The sequence below is a fragment of the Lissotriton vulgaris genome, chromosome 8, assembly GCF_964263255.1.
Source record: "Lissotriton vulgaris chromosome 8, aLisVul1.2, whole genome shotgun sequence".
NCBI classification, from domain to species: domain Eukaryota; kingdom Metazoa; phylum Chordata; class Amphibia; order Caudata; family Salamandridae; genus Lissotriton; species Lissotriton vulgaris.
This window is the reverse complement of record NC_141696.1, coordinates 1,504,202,122-1,504,226,768: the sequence shown is the minus strand read 5'-3', so window position 1 is coordinate 1,504,226,768 and position 24,647 is coordinate 1,504,202,122. Positions and strand designations below refer to the sequence as shown.

At 44.1% G+C, this 24,647-nt stretch overlaps 1 protein-coding gene across 1 annotated transcript in view; it reads right to left on the bottom strand.

The window, feature by feature from the left end:
* LOC147699006 (potassium/sodium hyperpolarization-activated cyclic nucleotide-gated channel 2-like) overlaps nucleotides 1-24,647 on the bottom strand; it is a 1,915,905-nt gene that overhangs the window by 647,854 nt on the left and 1,243,404 nt on the right. The window lies entirely within an intron of this gene.

The following is a 24,647-nucleotide window of genomic DNA, read 5'->3' as shown; positions in this document are numbered from 1 at the left end:
AGGCGTTTCACCAGGTAGGCCGGGATGCCTCTGAACAGCGCATTCTCGTAATCCAGTCTTGCCAGTATGAGAGCCCGAGCAACCATCTCCTTGGCTTCCCTAGGGAGCAGAGGAAAGAATTTGCGGAGCATTCTCAGCGTGGCAAAGCAAGTACCTGTCAACTTTTTAATATGATCCTCAAATCTGAGGTCCTCTGCAAACCAGATGCCAAGATTTTTTGCAGGTCTCCCCATTTCTTTCGGGCTGGGAATATTAGGGGGACACAGTGTGTTCTTAAACGTGGAGGGAAAGGTACCATAAAAAAGCACCTCGGATTTGTCCTTGTTGCATTTCAGCTGGGCCTGGGTTAACCAGCGAAATACAGAGGACAAACACAGATGTACTGCCAACGTATCCAGATTGTCGTCTGGCCAGGTAAACAGCAGTTGGGTATCATCTGCATACCCTATAATCTTAGCCCCATACTGTTCCGCTAGATAAACCAGGGGGGTGATGTAAACATTGAACAGTAAGGGACTAAGAGTGGATCCTTGAGGGACCCCCGTGAGAAGTGGTTTGGGCTCAGATGCGTGAGGGGGCATCCAGACCTGCTGAAACCTGTCAGAGAGAAAAGAAGACAACCAGGCCAGCACAACTCCCCCAATACCAATAGCAGACAGCCTGGCGAGGAGAAGCTCATAGGGGACGGTATCGAACGCGGCAGAGAGGTCCAATAAAATTAGGACCGCTCTGCCGCCTCCGTCTAGACAGTCCCGAATTGCCTCAGACATCTCCACCAGCGCAGTCTCAGTGCTATCAGCCCTGAAGCCCGATTGGGCAGGGTGAAGGGCATTGGAGGTTTCAACAAAGGCTGGTGTGAGCCACTGTGCGACACTCCACTCTATGCTATTCCCCTTTATGCCACTCCACTGTACACCACTCAAATATACATTATTCCACTGTACACCACTCCACTGCAAGCCACTCCACTCTACGCAAATCCACTCTGTGTCATTCGACTCTACGCCACTTCAATCTATGCCTTTGCACTGTACATTTATCCATCATACCCCACTCCACTCGACATACACTGTACCCTATTAGGGAAACATCCTTTACAACGAAACCTTTACCACGCAGTGCTGTTACAACGCAAGTATTACAACGAAAACCTTTATAACGCATTACACTGGGGGGCGCTCTAGGATAGGCAATAGTTTTAATTTACTATCCAACACCTTCCCTAGTGTCCACGGGGACTGGAGTTGGAATAGTAAATTAAACTATTCACTATCCAGCACCCCCAAGTGTAAAGGTTTCCGTTGTAATACTTGCGTTGTAACAGCATGCGTGGTAAAAGCATGCGTTGTAATGTCATACATCCACCCTATTACAATGCACATCCCTCCATTCTATGTCACTGCACTATACTCCACTCTATGCCAGTCAATCTACCCAATTCCACTGTACAACACTCCATTCTACGCCAATTTATTGTACACTATTCTACTATATGCCACTCCACTCTTACTACACTGTATGCCAGTAAGAGTCAACGTTATTCCACTCCACACCACTCCACTCTACGCTACCCCAATGTACACCTCTACAATCATCCACTCTACAACACTCCACTCTATGGTATTACACTCTACAACACACCACTGCACACCACTACACAATATGCTACTCCGCTGTACACCCCTCCAGTCTAAACCTTTCCACTGTATCCCCTAAACAGTACCTCTCTCCACTGTACACCACTCTTATCTATGCTACAGCACTCCATTCTAATCCACTCCAGTGTACACTATTGCAGTGTATGCCACTCTATTCTATTCTACTCCACTTTATGCTATTCCACTGTACCTCACTCCACTCTATGTCACTCTACTATACTTTACAACACTCCATTCAATGCCACTCCACTGCACACCACTCTACTGATAGCTATTCCACTCTACGCCACTCTAATCTAACACACTCCAGTGTATGCCACTGCACTGTACAGCACTCCACTGTACAGTATTCCACTGTATGCTGCTCAACTGTTCGACACTAACGCCACTCCACTGTATGCGAATACACCATAATGTATGCCAAAACACTCCATACATTTCCACTATTCACCACTCTACTCTATGCCGCTCCAATGTACTCTACTCTATTAATGAGCCTGATTATGACTTTGGTTGTGCGACGTCGGGTCCGTCCTGCCGCCGAACCGTCAAAGCTGTGGTCAGGCTGTCTGCCATATTAGGAGCTTCCTCTGGTCGGAAGGGCTGGTTTTTGGTGTTTCCATGGTGGTGCCTCAGAAAATGGGCACTGCAATGGGAATGCCAAAAACAGTTCCTGCACCGCAAAGACTGCAAAGTCCATGCCATGCACGAACTTGCGTGCATCCACAGGGCGTGAGACAGCAGAGGGAATTGTAGGGCTCCCTTTGTTTCCACTCCGCCACGGTGTTCATGGAGTAGGAACCTCCATGACACCGTTGGCGGAGAGGAAACTTGTAATTTGCTTTGCGGGACCACGGTATTCCCACCAAGCTTGTTATGGGCTCCGGACTGACGTAACATCACCTGGGAACTGCGGTTTCCTGGCAGCTGCAGCAGGGCAATGGCGGTCCTACCGCCCTAATCGTAATAGGTCGATATGAAGACTGCCACCACTGCGCCCCCACAAGTCTGGAAGTTTGTGGACCACCAGACTCATAATCAGCCCCTAAGCCACTGTAGTCTACCCCACTGCAGTGCACACCACTCAATTACACTCGAACACCCTGCACTCTCTGACATTACCCTGTAGGAAGCTGGATCTCTATATACTATACCAAAATGAGTACAGTGGATCCCCAGAGGCTTTAAAGAAGCTAATGTAGATAAAACTAATGCTCTCTTTTGTGGTAGTGTGTTCGAGCAGTTAGGCTTATCAGAGGGCATTGTTAAGCATGTGTTGTACACACAGTGGCAATAAATAATACACACACTCAACAAATAAATTCGAGACCAATTTACAAATAAAAAATAATACTTTGTTACATTTATTTTGCAGAACTACAGACCTTTATCATAAGTAAATACATTATTTAATAGACATACTTTTTAGTTTAAAAAACGGACACACTGCAGGTTTCAGACTTTGCTATAATAACTTATGGAGGAAGAAAACATTCAGCATACATAGGGATAACATTGACTTACAAGACCACTCTTCATAAGTTAAGCCCAGTAATGGGCAAGGTTCAGGTCAGCATCAACAGTGCACCAGCAGCAGCAGCAGCAAAGGGGCAGCCGGGGCAGGGTGCAAGTTTGAGGTTGGGTAACCAATGCAAATCAATGGGGATTGGGGTTAAACAGAAAGAGTCTGCTTTCAGGCAAGTAGCAGTGGCTTGGGGGGCCAGTCTCCAGAAGGTGAAGCTAGCACTGGACAGGGTTCAAAGCAGCACCAACACTTATCCACCAGCAGCATATGGGGAACTGTGTGCAGGGTGTTAAGTCAATATCGGGTGCCCAATGTAAAGCAATGTAGACAGCCAAATCAGAAACAGGCTGCAGGCTCAGGTCAGGAGGTTGGTCTAAGGGAATCAAAGCTGCAGAGGTAAGTTGCGATGCTTGAGGACATAGAGACACCTTTGGTCTTCTTCACCAAGGCCCAGGACGGACGGTTGCAGGGGTGTCTTTTGGCATTGGAAATGGCTTACCGGAGCTGGTCGCTATAGGGGGGTTCTATGTGCATAGGCTACAGTCGACGTCAATGAGTGCAGGAGAAGTCAGCTCATGGTGACTCGGGCTCTGGAGCACTGGGGAAATTTGCTTGAACCTGTGGGCCACTTGGACCCGGGCAGGAGACGTCGGGTGCAGAGCAGAGGTGGAAACGGGGCAGGCTTTGTGGTTCTTCAGGTCAAAGAGTCTTTTATTTGAAAATGTTTTTTTGTGAACAGATCCGCTGTTCTCTGAGATATTGGTCTTTGTTGAATGCAGGCTGTCCTTCCAAAGTTTTGGAGGTCACTGGGCATACAGGCCAGTAGCGGTGGGGCCAAATCAGCAGCTCTCTGCAGTCTTCTCTGCGGGTGCGACTCTGTAGTCTAAGACTCTTCTTAGGCCATCAGTTGAAGTTCAGGATCTGGGGAAGCCAACTAAATACTAGATTTAGGGTCACTAGAAGAGAGTGACAGGTAGTGGCCAATGGGCCTCTTACCTGGGTGTCTACATCCCTATAATGCCCACCTCCTGTAGCAGGAGGACCTTATCCTAGCCCTATTTGGAAAAGTTGCACCATCTTCAAGATGGTGGTCACTGAAAAGTGTACTTCACCTCACCTCTTGCACCTGTGGGGTGGAGTTGGCAGAGGAGGACACACCTCCTATTCTCTTTAAGGTTTCCAACTTGTCCTTCCGCCAAAAAGGGGGTGAGGACAGGAAGGGGTCTTGCTCCCTCTAACAGGAGAGGCTGTGGTCACATTACAAAGGCGCAAGGCCTTTGAAGCTCCCCTCCACGGATGGCTCTTCCTGACCAGGCGGGAGGTGTGAACACCTCTACCTAGGTAAGGCATTGTTCTCGACCTCCAAGCACACAGGCACTCACCCATGAGGTCAGAACACTGTCTGGTGGAAGCAGGCTGGCTTAGGCAGTCAATAACCACACTGAGAGTTGGTAGGATTTCAGGGGACCCTCTAAGAGGTCCATATGCGCAATTTATGATAAGTATGACTCTGGAATCAGTGTAAGTTTATCATGCTGAGATGTTTGGTACCAAACATCTCATATTTCATGGAAGCCATCTTGGAGCTGGGAAACTCGTAATGACGAGTGTCCAGCCCATCTACTTACTATGGCTTCCCTTGACAGGTGAAAGAAGGTTGGTTGGATATTGTCGGGATGCTCCAATTCCAAACGCTGATGCCACCATGCTGAGATTTGGACTCACTGCGGAGAAACATGAGATGGAAATTATTTATATATATGCCACAGTGTATTGAAGAATGAGTATGTGTGTAAATGTACCTGAATAGATGATTTAGTAGGTGAGTGATTAAACAAGTCTTACTGAATGCATGAGACAGTGACTAAACTGTATAAATGTCGGTATCAGTCTGCCAGTTGGTGTGTAAGTGGCAGCCTTCGTTGGTGAGTAGCTATATGATTATGTACATGCATTATTGATTGGTAATCTTAGTATCTGTATGGGTGCCTGAGTGTCTGTGTGGATGGGAGGGAGGTGGGTGACTCTGTGCATAGATATGCGAGTGGTTGATTCACTGGGTGTATGGGTTCAAGTGTGCATGTGGAAACAGCTGTATGGGTGAGTGATTGTGTGTTTGGGTGTGTTAGTGAGTGATTTGATGTCTCAGTGGTACATGTCCGAGTAACAACATATGTAAAAGGCAGTGTATATGAGAGTTGGAGTATAGAAATGACTATACTTGAGAGTGAGTGATTGTGAGAGTGGCTGTAGGGATGAGTGTATATTTGTATCAGTGACTGTATATGAGAGTAAGTATGGGTTACTATCTGTATGAATTGGTGTGGTGGTGAGTGTATAACTGTAGAGGTGAGTAAATGGAGTGGTGATTGATTGTTTGCATGACTAACTAGGTGTGTGAGTAACTCTGGATGAGTGGCGGTGTGTGTGTCTGTATAGGTGTATGAGTGCATACAATAGTGTTGTATTGATGAGTGACTGCATGTATGAGTGAATGTATGGGTGAATGAGTGGATGTGTGTGTAGACCTGGGAATCAGTGAGTGGGTATGTAGTAACTGGTATTGGTGTGTCTATGGTTTAAAAAATGGTAGTCTATATTTTAGAGTGGGTGTATCAAAGGTTATATTAGGGTGTGAGGAGGTGCATCAGATTTTCACGTGGATGATGTCATCAGTTATGTAATTTGAGATTTAACTTGTCTAGAGAACTTTTTAAGACCGTGCGCTCCCTCACTTCCACTGATCATGAAACAAACAATCATGACTTATCCAAAGAGAGATGTAATAAGATGGCAAATTATATTAAAAACAAAATGGAAATCATATAGAATTCCCTACTTGGAAACAGTAGCTCAAATCAGGTAAAGACTCACCCAAGCAATAATGATAACTTGGAAATTAAAACAGGGGCAAGATTAGACTACTTCACAGACCTAAGTGAAGAAGATATGACCTCTATCCTGCTAAAGATTAAATCTGGCTCCCCCCGAGGCCCGATGCCACCAGACATCTTGATGCAAGGAGGTAAAAAAAGCAGGTCCACAACCGCAGCACTTATATCACTCTCCCTCACACAAGGGACCATTCCCAAAACCTGGATACACGCCATAATCCGGCCACTGTTGAAAAATCCCCAGATAGATCCATCAGACCCTGGGAACTACCGACCAATCTCGCTCTTGCCACTACTAGGCAAAATAACCAAAAAAACACATCAATCAGGTCCTATCCCAAAACCTAGAGGAGAATCAGGTACTGCATACCACGCAAATGGGATTTCGACCCCAACACAGCACATCTGGCCCATGGCCTATGGAACTCCCTACCTAGGGAAACGCGGATGCTAACTAACGAGCTGGCATTCAGGAAAAAACACAAAACTTGGCTCTTCCCGTAATCTCCTATGCAACCTCAGCCAGTCTCTCTTAGCACGGGGAAGCCCTTGGGCAGCTACGCGCTCTAAAAATCCATAAAACATAAACATGTCATCAGTGATGTCATTGACCATGTCATGAAAGATGTAATTATGTGAGGTCATCAGCAGTGCATTGCGGGGGGGGGGGCAAGTTATAGTTAGCTGAACTAACTATACCGGCCGAATTTCTCTGGTTTTGTAAGAGTGAAATGTCCAACTAACTATAACGTCCCTGAAACCTGTGTTTTTTTCAGTGAATTTCAAATGTTTTTAAATGCTAATTTCTAACTACAACGTCCTTGAAACCTATGGTTTTTTTCAGTGAATTTCAGAGGTAGGACATGTGTAGAAAGAGAAAGAAAGGCGCAAAAATAAGCAAGAGAAATGGAAAAAGAGGCAACAGAAGTCCAGAAAGACAAAGAAAGGTGCAGAAAGAAGGAAGAGATATTCAGAAAGAACCAACAGAGGTGCAGAAAGAGGCCTTGTTGGAAAGTCATCCTGTGCCCCCCAATTTTTTGCTGACTGGTACTGGTGGTAACTGACTCTGACTAACCAGGACTGGAGCCAGTGCTATGGTAAAAGACACTTAGAATACAGTGAAAACACATACATACACTAGAGTACACTATGGGTCGAGGTACCCTTGTGATTGGCATGACCTCCTCTGTAAGGCCTTAGTATATAATATGGCTGGGGGAGTAAGCCTACCTCTAAGTCAGAGGAGCAGAAAGATGCATCTTTAAGTAGTAGTCATGTTTGCAGAGTGGTGGAGAAAGGGTGCAGGCCTCCGACTAGTGCTCAGGAATTCCGCTGTGTAGGACTTACAGGAGGTACCAGGAGGGCTTCTTGGCCCCCAAACTCCCTCAGGAGTAAATTTGACTTCATCCCCCATCCCATAGTGTCTGCCAGGAGGCGCGTTGCAGAGTGGTGGAGAAAGGGGGGGACGACCTCTGAAGACGTCTTAGCAATCCCACTGTGTGGGACTTACTGCAGGTAACAAGAGGGGTAGTTGGCCTCCAAGGACATCCTTGGGGGCCAACTACCCCTCCTATTACCTCTAGTAAGTCCCATACAGCAATATTGGTAAGTACTAGTAGCTGGCAACGCCCCCTTTGCCCACCACTCCACAAATTCGCTCCCTGGCGCGCTCTTGGATGGGGATTGAAGTCCCCTTCGCTGCTGGGGGTCCTTTAGGGGCCAACTAGCCAACCTCTTACCTCCAGTTAGCCCCACACAGTGGGATTGCTGAGAGGTTGACAAAGGCCACACCCTCTTTCTCCACCACTCTGCAAACGCGCCCCCTGGTGTGTTCTAAGTTGGGGTATTAAGTTCCCTTGAATACTGAGGGTCCCCGGGGGCCAATTAGCCCACCTGGTACCTTCAGTAAGCGCCACATAGATGGATTGCAGAGAGGTGGTCCGATGCCACGCCCCCTATTTACACCACTCTGTAAAGGTGGTGGTCCCTGGGGCTGTGCTGGGGCTGCAAGCCCCCCAGCATATCATCAATGAAGCCCCTGGGAGGTGACGGTCCACGGGGCTGCGGGGGATGCCGTGGGTCCCGCTATATAATTTAGGATTGCCACTGGGGCGCTTAAAAATAATGAAGCATGGTTGCTTACGCTTCATTTTTAAAAATGTTCTTGGCAGGATTTGCGCACCCAGCGGGAATTCTGCAGTTTAAAAAAATATATATGGTTTTTTTGGCTCTGGGGCTCCCTGTAGGACCCCCTCAGCAGGCCCAGGGGGTCAGGGTGTTTCTACCTTTCCCCCTTTTCTTGATTTTCAAATTTTTTTCCTCTGATTTCTTGTGACTCGGTTACCGAGTCACAAGATGGCTGCCAACACTTCCTGGTTTAGAGTGTTGGCAGCCAATCAGAAGTCAGCCGATGCTCGGGAGGATTAGCGACTCCTCCTCGGTGCTCAGATATGGAAACTTTTTTTTTCTAATTTCTCTGTAAATACTTAAAGGATGTACATCATTTTAAAAAAAGGGCTCTTTCTGAACAAAGACCTACCTTTTTGCCAAATTTGGTGTAATTCACTTCAGCAGTTCGGGCTGTAGCTTTGTCTAAAGTTCCTATGGAAATGAACATGGGGAAAACGTGTTTTGAGACCCCCCTTTTTTCTCGGCCCCTGCTTGACGAATCACACAGAAACTTTCAAGAAAGGAGCTGACCGGAGCGCCCCATTTGATTTGGAAAATTTGCAAAGATTCCTCAACCGGCCCCAAAGATATTGGCAAAAGAAAAAACACTTTTTGAATAGCAAATTAGGTCCTAACTGGCAATATATATATATATATATATATATATATATATATATATCCATACGGGTTCTCAGCAAGGCACTCGAAGCAACATGCAGCCGCGCTACCTCAAGAAAACAGCAGGACCAGGTATTCCGTGAGTTGTTGTTTTTTTTTCTGCAACAACTGACAGCTTAACGTTTCGGCCTCTTACAGGCCTTGATCACATGGTGTTACACAATAGAATGGCAGATTTTAAAGTGCGAGTGCATGAGGCGGTAACCAACCAGAATAGCGTAAAGTGCTGCAGTGCAATAAGCATAGTGAAAATACTACGTAATTACATTAATAGCGTGAAATAAGCACTTGACATTTTTATCGATGTTATAAGTTCGCCGATATTGGGATAAATCCCAAAACAAAACACACTGTACGTGTATGTATGTACAAAACAATATGTATATATTCATAATTTGAACAATGTCCGGATAAATCCGTTATTGGTATAAAGTTCACCCGAGTAAATGAAACAATCCAATGAATTATTCCACTGTCAGTGAGTGCAACCAGATGGTCTGAGTATCTAAACTACTGCCCGTGTATGGATAAATCCTTATTAATCTTTTTTGACATTGTAAATAGATAAACTCAAGTACCCCTCTGGACCATTAAAAAAGTGAATACACTACTATACCCGAGGAACATAATCATACAATACATTTAGATCTGTTTGTGAAAGACAAACTGGAAAATACGATGGTTGAATTACCAAAATGTGGACATAAAGTGCAAAGTGAATATGATTAAAAACATCAGACAGACACTCCCTATTGATTATAAACATGATCATGATGTTGAATTAATTATAATCAGGTCTGTCGGACAAAACAATGGGATCACTGGGTATTTCTTGCAGACATATGGGCAAGGCATAAGTCTAGACAAACCACTGGCCAAGCTGGAAATACATAACATAACCATACTGTGGAATCTCTAAAAATAGACCTGATATGATGCCCTGAAGGAACAAATCATGGAGATAAACTGATCAGAAAAGCGATCTACAGACAGGTATAGAAGTCTTCCGAAGCATTCAACCCGTTAGGGGACTTACTGTCTAGCATGAGGATTTATCGTGTTTCTAACTTCCTCAGTGCAGCTTCTCTATTGCCGCCCCTTCTCATAGGTGCAACAGAATCTATGGCATAGTACTTCAGAAGCATACTGTTGCTATTATGTTTTTCCCTGAAGTGCCTAGCCACGGGGTATGCTGGGTCATTGGTCTTTATGGCCCGTAGATGTTGAAGGACCCTTTTACGCACCTGTAATTTGGAGCTGCCCACGTATCTTAGGCCACATGGGCATTCCAAAACATACACCGAGAATTCACTTTTACAAGTGAGTTTTTTCTTGATCTTACATGGGGCATCTGAGAAGGGAATGCAGTACTCTGTCTTATTTACCCCCTGAATGCAGGCCTTGCACGAAGCACATTTTCTGAAGCCTCTACTTCCAGCTAGCCAATCTTGTCTGATTGAAAGTTCGGGGCTTGATTTTACTAATGCGTCCTGCAATGAGAAAGCTTTTCTGTATGTTATTGCCGGTTTTGCGGGCATATCATTGCCTATAATGGGATCGCATTTGACTAGGCCCCAATGCTTGTTAACAATTTTGCGTAAAGCACCATGCTGGCTATTAATAGACCAAATGAGTCTGACTGGTTGTTGTGTTGGGGTCTTGGTGGAATTACGTGTCCCCCTATATGCTAGAGCTTCAGATCGGGGTATGGCGTTGGCTTTCCTGATGGCTGCCAAGACCACCTTCTCATCATAACCCCGAGCCAGGAATCGCTGTTTACAAGCTTCCTGTGCTATTCGGTTTTGTGCTTCCGTGCTGCATGCTCTTCTAATCCGCAGCATTTCCCCATAGGGAACGCTACGGATTAGATGAGGAGGGTGATGTATGTATATAGCTGCTTTTCCCCCAGCTATGCGTGTTTACACGTAGGCTGGTGGGAGGAGCAGGTCCTCAGGCGACAACATGCGATTATTTTTGACAATCATGTTTTATTGTGGATTCGTTATATAGACGATGTTTTTGTTTTATGGCGGGGAGATTTGGCTAGTGCTGACAATTTTGTAACCAGTCTAAATACCAACTTAAAAAATCTGAGATTTACCAAATCTATCAGTGACTGTGAGGCTGAGTTTTTAGATGTTAAAATCTTTGTATCCAATGGACATCTGGCTACAAAACTGCACAGAAAAAGCACTGCTGGCAATAGCATTTTGCATGCCAGCAGTGCCCACCCTAGACATGTAGTGGATAACATCCCACTAGGTGAATTACTGAGGATCAAACGCATATGCAGTTCAGAGAGTGACTTTAATTTCTGCATGAATGAAGCCTTGGAAAGATTCAGACAGAGGGGCTACCGTGAATCTATTCTCAAGGTAGCAATGCAAAAGGCTAACATCAGAACTCGTGAATCCCTGTTAGATCAGACGTCTAATATCAGGTCTGAGAGGGGCTTTGAGGATAATAATGAAGTCCCTAGACTCATAACGGCCTACAGTAAACAAGCGAGGCAAATAAGATCCATCATGTCACAAAGGTGGCCAGTTTTATTAACTGATCAGGTTCTTAAACCTAGACTGCCTGATGGTCCAACTGTGACCTTTCGGAAGGGCCCTTCCTTGAGATCACATATTTGTCATGACTTCCCCGAACTCAGAAAAAAGGAGGACTGGATGAAATCACGTCATGGTTTTAAACGCTGTACTTCATGCAGGGCGTGCAAATTTGGCAAATCTACTACTCAGTATTTTACACCATTCAGTGCTGACCCAATTAACATCAAGGGTCAGTTTACCTGCAAAACTGAGTTCGCCATATATGTCCTAACATGCACATGTGGACTCAGGTATGTCGGTAGTACACGACAACCTGTGCATGTCAGGATTCTTCAACATCTGCGGGCCATCGTGAACAATGATTCATCTTATCCGGTGGCAAGGCACTTTAAGAGTAACCATCAAAATGATTTACAGTGCCTATCCTATTTTGTCATCGCCTCTGTAGAAAAACCTGTGAGGGGTGGGGATCGTGACAGGATGCTTAGGAGACTTGAGTCCCAGTTTATTTTGGAACTAGACAGCAGATTTCCAAATGGGCTCAATAATACTGAAGATTTGTATGTTTTCCTGTAGTTCTTTAGTGATTTTGGTTGCTCTAATTCTCCGTAAATACATATATTAGTATCAATTTATCTTTGGCATTATCTTTGGACACAGAATTTCTTTGATACACTCCATCAATTTTTTTATTTTTCACAAATTGATTCATGGTTGTTGCCATACAAGCTCTCTCCTTTGCCCATTTCTTTATTTTTTTGGGATACACTTCTTTCCTATTTCCTTTTAGACATAGCCATGGGTTATTAGTTGAGTATTTCAGTTTCCTCTATCACAATCACATTATTATCATTAGTGGTTCTTTACCTTTGTACTACCTGTTGTGCCTTTAAATTTATTGTTGGCCTTTTGCATCTCTGGCATTTAACTTTTTCAGTGCCGTGTTATTTGACAGACATTTATAATTCATCCTTATTGGATTTTATCCAATTGATTACTTTATTGCATCATTTTGCACAACATTGCACAATGTCACTTTACAAGTGTATATAAATAAAGGACAATTGCACTTTGCACTTTGCATTTGCACTTTAGGCTGTCAAACAGAATTTGCACATTATTGCGTACTTTGCACAATGTTTGGATTTCATCCAAAGTAAAGAAAACAAAAATGTCTTTTTTTATTTGAATGATAGCACGATATGTTATTTGCTGGATTTCATTTTTGCACTGCCGCAATTTTAGCCACATGTGATATATATTCAAATGCATTTTACATTACTAATGTATTTTCACAAAAAATTATTTTAATACTTGTGGATTTGAACCCTTTATTAGTTAGTAGTACATCTAAAATAATGTGATTTTTGTTTGGAAAACAGACTCTTTGATGTCCATAATGGAGTATGTCTTTGCTTTTCATCATCACATGGTGTAGTGTTTGAGAAAAGAAAAAAATGAGAGAAATTTTTTTTAATTGAAACATGAAAAAAACTGTGAAGCACTGGGTATTTAAATGTGTATGCCGCATTAACTGACTGTCTGTGAGCAAGGGCGGATGCCCGAAACGCGTCAGATTCTGTTGGACTGAAGCTTTAAATAAATCTTGTGCCTTTACCTACTTGTCGGATTCGTGTGGTTTTCCTGGGTCGACGTCAAGCGGAGCCTTTGTAAAACTGCTGTTGCTGCATATATATATATATATATATATATATATATATATATATATATATATATATATATATATATATATATATATATATATATATATATATATATATATATATATATATAAGTCCTCACAAGTAGTAAACCACAAGTTGATGAAACTGTGTGCTGGCCAAAGTAATTTATTTTCAGACAGCCCTCGGACGCGTTTCGCCTGACCAGCAGGCTTGATCACCGAAGTTTCGAATATTTACAAGCGCTGTTTTAAACTTTGTGCACCACACATAATCACGTGAACGGGACTACAGGGGCAGTGGCAGGGAAAAAAGACTCGTAGTTTCTGCACATCTTAATAGCAATGTTGCACATACGAATATATAAATATACGCATTCTGCCTCTTAATGACAAGGCAAGCTTATCAATATTAATTTATATGATGATACAGGGTGTTGCAATTTAGGTCTCAGAATGCCGGGAAAAGTTTTTCTATACAAAACTTTATCGTTAAAGCTCATTTCCCCACTGACCTCCGCTTGAGTAAAATATAATTAGCGGCGTAGGCAGAAGAATATCGCCTACTTTTTGCACACCTATGTAAGGCTAGTCATTAAATGCAGAGAAATCTAGTGCAAAATAGTCTCAAACAGTACTTATTGCCCAAGTGGGCGTGAGTAACTACTTCTTCAAAATGCATTGTGTACTATGGCGTCAATTCAAGTACGAGTGAAGGCCACATTTTAACCCCTTCCATGCTGATGACAGAACGGTTCCGTCATCAGCATCGGCTGAGCTGTGCTGATGACGGAACCGTTCCGTCATGACTCCGCCCGCGCAAGGCGGAGTCAGCACAGGCGGGGAATATGCCACGAACGCAAGGGGTTAAAATACATATATATACACATTTTGCCCTAGTGGGCATCCCCCACCCCTAATCCATATTTTCCAGAATAAGCTACCCTCAGGTAGTGAAAAAAGTGCAAAAATCAAATCCTAAAATTAAAACAAAACTTATACTTTAACCACTTGGCTGCTAAGGGGCTGAGGCCCTTATCATGCGATTTCCATTGAAATGAATGGGAGGGGCATGAGGAGTTACCCTTGTCATTAGCAGCCAAGAGGTTAAACAGAATTTAGCTGCCCTATCAACATTTTCCGAACACTTCATTAACTGTAAATATTTGTAAATATTTCCTCAGTTGGCCGCATCTAGGACACTGATGCTTGCCTACAATTGTGTACTCAGATCTTCTTCCAAGTTAAGCCCTCCCGGCACCTTTGAGTTAAGCTCCAGGATATATCTAGATTCGAGGCGCCTCAATTTCTTTAATCTATTTCCCCCTCGAATACTTTTAGGTACACAATCAATTACAAAGTAGCAGAGCCCTGCCTCATTTTTGTTATGTTTAGCCTCGAAATGACGGGCAACTGGATATGTTTTGTCGGTGTTGCGTATTGCTCTTATGTGCTGAAAAATTCTTATATGTGACGGATGGATTGTGCTACCCACGTACCTCAGGCCACAAGGGCACTGAAGCACGTAGATAGCATACTCCATTTTGCATGTGAAGAACCCTCTTATCTGTTTCTCTCTTTTTGACAAACCAACAGTGTATGATTGTGTATTAACCCCCAGCTTACAAGCCTTACATTTTGAGCACTTTATAAAGCCTGTTTTTTTCCTTAACCAATTCCCATCACTCTCTTTTCGATTTTGTTTAGCTGACAGCATATTCGAGACAAGCATTTGTTTAAAAGATCTTGCTTTTCTAAATGTTATCTCTGGTCTCTTTTGGACAAGATTTTGGAGGATAGGGTCATTAGCAATTAAGTGCCAGTGCTTATTTAAAATGTTTCTAACTTCATTGTGTTTCTTATTATAAGAAGTGATCATTCTGACATGATTGGCCTGTGTTTTGTTCTTATTTTTATTTTTGTTTTTACCAGGGGGTTTATTTTGATTAAATAGGATGTCTTCTCTGCTCTTCTGCTTCGCCTTTGTTATCGAGCTTTTGATGTTGTCTTGAGTGTACCCTCTGGCCTTAAACCAGGCATTCAGGGTTTTAAGCTCTTCCTCAAGACAATCTTGGTCACTGCAATTACGGATTGCTCTTAGGCTTTCTCCGTACGGAATGCTTTTTATAAGGTTGTTAGGGTGGAAACTTGCTGCGTGAAGCAGCGTATTGCCTGCTGTCGGCTTTCTATATAGCTGTGAATGGAGTCTCCTATTTTTGACAAATATAGTCAGATCTAGGAAGTTGAGAAAAGTTGCACTGATATTGCTTGTAAACTTCAAGTTAAGTGAATAAGTCTGCAAGCTTTTGATGAAACTGCGAGCGCTCTCTATTCTGACCCTTTCCACACTACAAAGAGGTCGTCTATATAACGACTCCAGTGGAGGATGTTATCGCCCCACTCTTTGTGGAAATCCGCTCGGACCACCTGCTCCTCCTACCAGCCCATATGCAAATTAGCATAGCTGGGGGCAAAGCAGGTGCCCATCGCGGTTCCACAGATCTGCCTGTACAGGATGGTATCACATAGAAAGTTATTGTTGTTTAAGCATACCGCCACCATCAATAGTAACATTTGAGTATGCAGCCAAAGGTTGATAGGTCGCTCTTTCAAAAAATGTTTAATGGCCCTCAAACCATCGTCATGTCTAATGCTGGTGTATAATTGGTGGAGAAGTGTGGCTCAGTGGTTAGAGGCTGCAGACCCGGAAGCTGGGATCGACCGCGGACCAGGGTTCGATTCCTCGCCTCAGCGGGTCTCGGGCTCAAAATTCCACGGCCTCGACAATTCTCGCTCCGGTGCCTACTCGACTCACGGGGTCTCACTCTGCAACTCTGGGCAATAGCTTGCTTAATCTCCACGACGGCCCCTCGCGGCGGGATGCCTGGCTTTCACCCTGTGGACACCCTGCTGGGGCCTCTCACAGGGGAATACCAGGACGGGTTCCCTAAGCAAGCGCCAGGATGCCCTTTGGGTGACAGGTTGTGCTATATAAATACACCTACATTTACATTTACATTTATTTACATAATGTTGTGACCTCAATAGTCACCAGCAGGAGATCTTCCTCCCACGGAAGGTCATAGACTTTTCGTAGGAAATCCCCCGAGTCTTGAACAAATGAGGGAAGTTGCTTCACTAAAGGACACAGAAAAGAATCAATATATTTGGAGGTGTTTTCTAAGGCACCTCCAATTGCGGATATGATGGGGCGCCCCAGAGGGTTATCTACACTTTTGTGGACCTTAGGGATAAGGTAAAATACTGGTGTAACTGGATTGACAATTTTCAGGAATTGGAGTTCTTCCCGTGAGATGAAGCTCTTTCTATATCAATCCTGCAGTTGACTGTTGTATATCTCACAATTGGTACTCATGACCATTTCATTGATTTTGACAAAATTACATCGATTATTAAATTGTTTATAGGCCTCATTCAAATATCGTTCCTTATCCCAAAGGATAATATTTCCCCCTTTGTCCGCGTCTCGCACAATGCAGTTATTGTTTGATTTCAGTTTGTTAATTAAAGCAAAGTACTCTCTTTCTTGCTTCGTGAAATTTTTATGTTGTACACTTGTGCATTTTTCTAAGTTCTTCAGATCATTTATCACTAGTTTGTGAAATACATCAAGCGTATCTCGTAGATTCAGTGGAGTAAATTTGGAACTTGGTCTAAAGTTCGTGGGAACAGTACTGCTGATCTCGATATCCTGTTCCTTTGCAACCATTCTTGCTTGACTGTTTGATATCTCAGATATGTCTTTACTAGTATTGCTAGCACCTTGAGTGGAGCCATCTGCCACACCGGTTGTTAAAGAGTCAATACTTTGCAGATTAAGCATAAGATTCATGCGCCTCAAGCTCCTCTGCCTCTTCCTTTTGGTTTGCCTCCATAGGCGACTTTCTGCCTTGGCTCGAGGTTGAACCTCCTCTCCTCTTCTAAAAAAGAGAATTCATCTATACCGGACTGGACTGCCAGTCTGATAGATCTGCTTTGTCCTTCCTCCAGGTCTGTATCTATTTTTGAGCTTGGCACACTACTAAGATCAGAGTGAGGTGCTGCTCCGATGATCTTGGGGTTCATCCTTTGTTTACGCATAGTGTCGAATTTCTTGGCGAAGGTATAAATTTGGCCACGCTCATAATCTTGTTTGTCCCTTTGGAACTTCTGGGCCTTTCGCTCTCTGATAGTTACTTCTAATTTCTTCATGCGCTCCTTTATATCTTTATTAAATTTGATTACAGTTTCTTGATCAGTTTCTTTCTCCAGCATCGCTTGAATTTGATCAATTTCGGCTAACATCTTTTGTCTATCCGTTTCAGCATACTTGATTAGGATAGCCAACATTTTACATGATTGGTATTAGCCCATTCACATAACATGTTGGGATCAGGTTCTTAATAAGTCGACGCCACCATGATCCTTAAACCACGGGGAATCCTTTTGACTTCGATGTAGCGCTGTAGCGATTTCTGCTCCCACCATTTGGATAATTCACCTAGTTTTAATTTCTCTAGCCCTTTAAGCCTTGCTATTACATCGGTTACTTTTCCGCCAGTATCTCTCACTGCCGCTTTTCCTGCCACAATGCCTGCGTCATCGAAAATGGAGAGGGCAGCCTCCTCACACTCTTGAAGTTCTTGGGCTGACATAATTAATGAAAAATGTTCTAGGAACACCGCGTTCCTGACCAGGAACACCGCGTTCCTGACCAGCAACCGCCGGGTACTTTAGGAAGTACTGCTTCAAGTTTACAAGTACCACCGGGCTTCCCCGCTTCCTGAAACTAATTGGGCGTCTCCTACCTGACACACCGTCGCTTGCTGCGTGCGTCCTCCGACTCAAACGCGACTTGATGCTCCGTGGCTCTATTTTAGGACCTCCTCCTCCTTAATGCAGTTTCAGGGGGACGGCAGGCACTCAACTTCAACTCCTCTTTACTTTCGAAATTGCTGCCTCCAACCAAAACAGCGGGTGTTTCTTCATTACAAAGACCTCCGAAGTCGGGTCTGTAAATATAAGTCCTCACAAGTAGTAAACCACAAGTTGACAAAACTGTGTGCTGGCCAAAGTAATTTATTTTCAGACAGCCCCTTCGGACGCGTTTCGCCTGACCAGCAGGCTTGATCACCAAAGTTTCGAATATTTACAATCGCCATTTTAAACTTTGTGCACCACACATAATCACGTGATCGGGACAGGGAAAAAAGACTCCTAGTTTCTGCACATTTTAATAGCCTTGTTGCACATACGAATATTTAAATATATAAATATAAGCATTCTGCCTCTTAATTACACGGCAAGCATATCAATATTAATTTATATGATGATACAGGGTGTTGCAATTTAGGTCTCAGAATGCCGGGAAAACTTTTTCTAAACAAAACTTTATCGTTGAAGCTCATTTCGGCACTGACCTGTGATTGAGTAAAATATAATTGGCGGCGTAGGCAGAAGAATATCGCCTACTTTTGGCACACCTATGTAAGGCTAGTCATTAAATGCAGAGAGATCTAGGGCAAAATAGTCTCAAACAGTACATATTGCCCAAGTGGGCGTGAGTAACTACTTCTTCAAAATGCATTGTGTATTATGGCATCAATTCAAGTACGAGTGAAGGCCACATTTTAAAATACATATATATATATATACCCATTTTGCCCTAGTGGGCATCCCCCACCCTCTAATCCATATTTTCCCCGAATAAGCTACCCTCAGGTAGTGAAAAAAGTGCAAAAATCAAATCCTAAAATTATAACAAAACTTATGCTTAAAACAGAATTTAGCTGCCTTCTCAACATTTTCTGAACACTTCATTAACTGTAAATATTTGTAAATATTTCCTCAGTTGGCCGCATCTAGGACACTGATGCTTGCCTACAATTGTGTACTCAGATCTTCTTCCAAGTTAAGCCCTCCCAGCACCTTTGAGTTAAGCTCCAGGATATATCTAGATTCGAGGCGCCTCAATTTCTTTAATCTATGTCCCCCTCGAATACTTTTAGGGACACAATCAATTACAAAGTAGCAGAGCCCTGCCTCATTTTTGTTGTGTTTAGCCTCGAAATGAGGGGCAACTGGATATGTTTTGTCAGCGTTGCGTATTGCTCTCATGTGCTGCAAAATTCTTATATGTGCCGGATGGATTGTGCTACCCACGTACCTCAGGCCACAAGGGCACAAGGGCACACGGGCTGCCACCCAGCACAGTGGTCCACCCAGACTGAGCCGGGCTGCCAAAGCCAAACGCCACCGCCGAGTAGCAAGGACAACAGCTTCCTCTCACAGCCGTTGCACCTGCAAGGCATTGAAGGCACGCCTGCGCCGCAGTACCCTGATGGTGTCCCGCCTCCAGCAGGAGCTCCACCACTTTTCAAACGAGTTGGAGGGGCTTCGCGTAGAGCACGCCTTGCTCCGCCAGGAGCATGATGCCCTGGCCCAAAAAGTAGACAGCATCCACCCATAGTGTCCCTTGCCCCTTTTTTAGAGACTTTTGGGGGGTGGGAATTGGGAGTTGGGTTTTTGGGGACTTTTGAAGGACAATCGTTGGGGTTAGGGAGGGTCTTGCAGGAGATTATTTTGTTAGGGATATAAATATACTTTTTCAAACTTTATCTGAGCATACCCGTTTCTTACTGCTTGCCTGGTGGGTGGGGGTTTAACAGTGACTTTGTTTTCCTGAAAGTTTAGTTCCATTTTCTTCCTTTAAGTGTAAATGCCCAAATGTTTTCAACACTAAGTGCCTCTCACTGAGCAAGTGAAGTGAATCCAAGAGTCCTAGGACTTTAGTAGTACTACCGTCAGTCTCTCGTCTCTCCTACTAATACTCCATTATACCCCCAAACCACCAAACGCTTATCTTACCTGTAATTTGTGTTTGAAAGTAGGGCTAGACCCAGGGCTGGCTCCACGGGAAACAGCGAATAAGGTTGGCAATCTTGGTCGGATAAAATTTCCTCATAGCGATGGTACTAGTGGTGTGACACAGTGGCAGTTGCATGCCTATGAAAAAAAAGAAAATTAAATCTGGTTTGTCCTCCTGAGCAATACAAAGGTACAATACAGAATATAGCAGGTGACAGAAGTACACTAGAACAGTGCCACATTGTAGCCTAACAAATGGTAAAGTATAACTACTAATTCGGTTGAAGTTCTTTGACATTAGCCATGGGTCTTTGTCAAGCAGAGTAAGAATATATCCTCGGATTTCTTCACCAGCCTGTTGCTATCACCTTATCCTCCCCAGAAAGTGTGTGGATTTATTGCTGTAATTTAGTCACACATCAATCAAAACCACACAGCCCGGGGGAAGAGGGTTAGGGTTTGAAAAATGGATGGGTACGGGGGTTTTTGGGAAAGGTTTTGGGAGACAAGAAAAAATAGCACAGCATAGACAAACAATTGAACATAAACAATTCTTTGGGTACAAACCTATCCATCAATCTTTGAAAGTGCATGCCCTACTGCATGCATGTCAGTGAAAAGTAAGTAGTACTTTCGACAACTGTGGAAGAAAGAATGCGACAGTACAGGGCGTGTGTGGAATTATTGATAACGATATTCAACATAAGGTCTCTGTAGCCAGATACCTGAGAGCCTTGCGGGTCACTATAAATCCATTCACAACAACACTCAATGGGGTTGGTTTGGAAGGTATAGTAGATAGAAAAGGAGAAATTGCTTTTTTTCTAGGTGTCCCCTCACTCACCAGGGTTGCCCCTTGGTGACATGCTTCATCATTGGGGCCATCCCAGTCCTCTACGGGCTGGGGCGTGCTGCGACTTGCGAATTACGTAGGAGCACTTACAAATGACTATGTGTGGTGCAGATGTGATAGTGGAGTGGACTAAGTGATGTGTTAAGGGATAAATTTAGAAGCAGAGAGAGATCCAAGAAATGCAGTCACAGTCAGAGAAAAAGGCAAGGGATACTGTATCTATGTTGTTGTAGTTGTCCTGTTGGAAGTGGTAAGTAAGTTGCCTGCAGAAAAAAAATCCTCTTATTAGCGGCACTCCTCCATTGCAGCCGACGCTTCGTCCATCGATGTTGGTCACCAGAAGACACCCTGTAAAAAAAGCACAGCATAGACAAACAATTGAACATAAACAATTCTTTGGGTACAAACCTATCCATCAATCTTTGAAAGTGCATGCACTACTGCATGCATGTCAGTGAAAAGTAAGTAGTGCTTTCGACAACTGTGGAAGAAAAAATGCGACAGTACAGGGCGTGTGTGGAATTATTGATAACGATATTCAACATAAGGTCTCTGTAGCCAGATACCTGAGAGCCTTGCTGGTCACTATAAATCCATTCACAACAACACTCAATGGGGTTGGTCTGGAAGGTATAGTAGATAGAAAAGGAGAAATTGCTTTTTTTCTAGGTGTCCCCTCACTCACCAGGGTTGCCCCTTGGTGACATGCTTCATCATTGGGGCCATCCCAGTCCTCTAAGGGCTGGGGCGTGCTGCGACTTGCGAATTACGTAGGAGCACTTACAAATGACTATGTGTGGTGCAGATGTGATAGTGGAGTGGACTAAGTGATGTGTTAAGGGATCAATTTAGAAGCAGAGAGAGATCCAAGAAATGCAGTCACAGTCAGAGAAAAAGGCAAGGGATACTGTATCTATGTTGTTGTAGTTGTCCTGTTGGAAGTGGTAAGTAAGTTGCCTGCAGAAAAAAAATCCTCTTATTAGCCGCACTCCTCCATTGCAGCCAACGCTTCGTCCATCGATGTTGGTCACCAGAAGACACCCTGTCCACAGCCTGCCTGATGCTGAATTGTGGCTCGCTAATGTGAAGCCTGACTCCATCCTTTTTTCCCCATTGCAGAGACTGAAACCCGGCCTGTAATTATTCAACGAAAAACAGGAAGTGATATAATATTACAACACCACTGATAAATAAATATAAGGTATGTAGGCTGTGGAGTGCAAAAAGTCACAATTTGATTTTCCTAGTAGACAGTACAATATTTTTGAAAGTGCGTACTCTGTCTGAGTCACCTTTTGAAGGATAAATAAGTAGGGGCAAATTAATGTAGCGGATCTTTCCCCTCAAGCTAGGTGTACTGTAAACTGTGTTTTAGAACAAAATTAGATCTTCCTAGCAGTGCTCCCACCCAGACCTTTACTAAAGCCAGTCGCAAAAATGTAGAAGACCCCCAATCAAATCTCAAAAAACGAGGCCTAGCAGAAAACTGGTGACAAAACTTACTTTGAAAGTAAAAGTAGGCCGAAGTACCCCCTTCCTAATTACCCCTTACCCACCGTGGATTGCATTCAAACCACTTGCAAGCAACCAAGCAAAAGTATCCATAGCCAGCATCGCTCCAAGACTCGAAATCCCCCCCCACTCAAACACATGCAATAGAAATACTGCTAACCCTAACGAACCCTAAGTTAAGAATAGTGGCAAAGGCTTTCTTTAACTATGCCAAATCCCCCCTTTCCCACCATGGATTTTCTTCAAATGACTTGCAACCAAAATTACACATTCTCACGAGTGCTCTAAGACCCCAGAACTCAGTTGCAAAAATCTAGAACACCCCGAAACACATGCAATCCTGCTGCTAGGGCTAACCCTAACGAACCCTAAGTTACAAAAAGTGCCAAAAGGCTTTTCCGCGAGGATTTTGTCCCAACCACTTCTACCCGGTATTAGACCTTCCCAGGAATGCCCCAAGACCCGCCAACCCACCCGCCAAGAAGCATAACACCCCCAAACAGGCCAAAAGCAAAATCTCATACTTGCAATATTTCTCGGCCTTCGGTCCAAATGCGCTGCGTAGCTAGGCCATAAGTCGGGGTTGCCACAACGGATTTCCTGAAAAGCAAATGCAATCAAGATTAGAGTGTCCCAGCAGTGCTTCCAGACCCCGAAACTCACCCACAAACACCAGGAAGCCCCCCAAACAGGCCCCCGAAAACGCTACATTGAGCAAAATGTCAGAAATAGCCCAAAAAAAATCGGCCTGGATTTTGTCCCAACCACTTCTACCCGGTATTAGACCTTCCCAGGAATGCCCCAAGACCCGCCAACCCACCCACCAAGAAGCATAACACCCCCAAACAGGCCAAAAGCAAAATCTCATACTTGCAATATTTCTCGGCCTTCGGTCCAAATGCGCTGCGTAGCTAGGCAATAAGTCGGGGTTGCCACAACGGATTTCCTGAAAAGCAAATGCAATCAAGATTAGAGTGTCCCAGCAGTGCTTCCAGACCCCGAAACTCACCCACAAACACCAGGAAGCCCCCCAAACAGGCCCCCGAAAACGCTACATTGAGCAAAATGTCAGAAATAGCCAAAAAAAAATCGGCCTGGATTTTGTCCCAACCACTTCTACCCGGTATTAGACCTTCCCAGGAATGCCCCAAGACCCGCCAACCCACCCGCCAAGAAGCATAACACCCCCAAACAGGCCAAAAGCAAAATCTCATACTTGCAATATTTCTCGGCCTTCGGTCCAAACGCGCTGCGTAGCTAGGCCATAAGTCGGGGTTGCCACAACGGATTTCCTGAAAAGCAAATGCAATCAAGATTAGAGTGTCCCAGCAGTGCTCCCAGACCACGAAACTCACCCACAAACACCAGGAAGCCCCCCAAACAGGCCCCCGAAAACGCTACATTGAGCAAAATGTCAGAAATAGCCAAAAAAAAATCGGCCTGGATTTTGTCCCAACCACTTCTACCCGGTATTAGACCTTCCCAGGAATGCCCCAAGACCCGCCAACCCACCCGCCAAGAAGCATAACACCCCCAAACAGGTCAAAAGCAAAATCTCATACTTGCAATATTTCTCGGCCTTCGGTCCAAACGCGCTGCGTAGCTAGGCCATAAGTCGGGGTTGCCACAACGGATTTCCTGAAAAGCAAATGCAATCAAGATTAGAGTGTCCCAGCAGTGCTTCCAGACCACGAAACTCACCCACAAACAGACGGAACCTTCCCTAAGAGCACCTAAAAGGCAAGCAAGTCATCAAAAACACAAAACAATTTCCGCCTGGGATTTGGTCCAAACTACTTTTATCCGGTATTAGAGCTTCCCAACAATGGTCCCAGAGCCGTCAACTCACCTGCAAAGAGGTACAACAACACCCCCACAAGTGCTGAGTCTTTCTTCATTGGGCGTAAACCAGTCCTCTGGTTTGATGGAAATAGGAGTCTGGAGGAGGAGGATAGAGGAGCATGTTCTTCTGAACTTGTGAACCTGAGGAATGCAGACTGCGGCAACTTCAAATGAATTAGCAAACCAGGGAAGACAGTTCTGCTGATGGGCTTGATTTTGTGATTATCTGATTAAAGTTTGAAATATATTAACTGTGCACAACAAAGAAAGACAGACACACGGGAATAAAAGTGAATAAGGACGAAAAAGAAAGTTATTGATTCGTTGTCTCATTTTCAGGGCTTGGTATCACGGTCCAGGAATAAGAATAAGGCTTCGTCATCATACTCTGCGAATTCAGGCAGGGTGAGCTC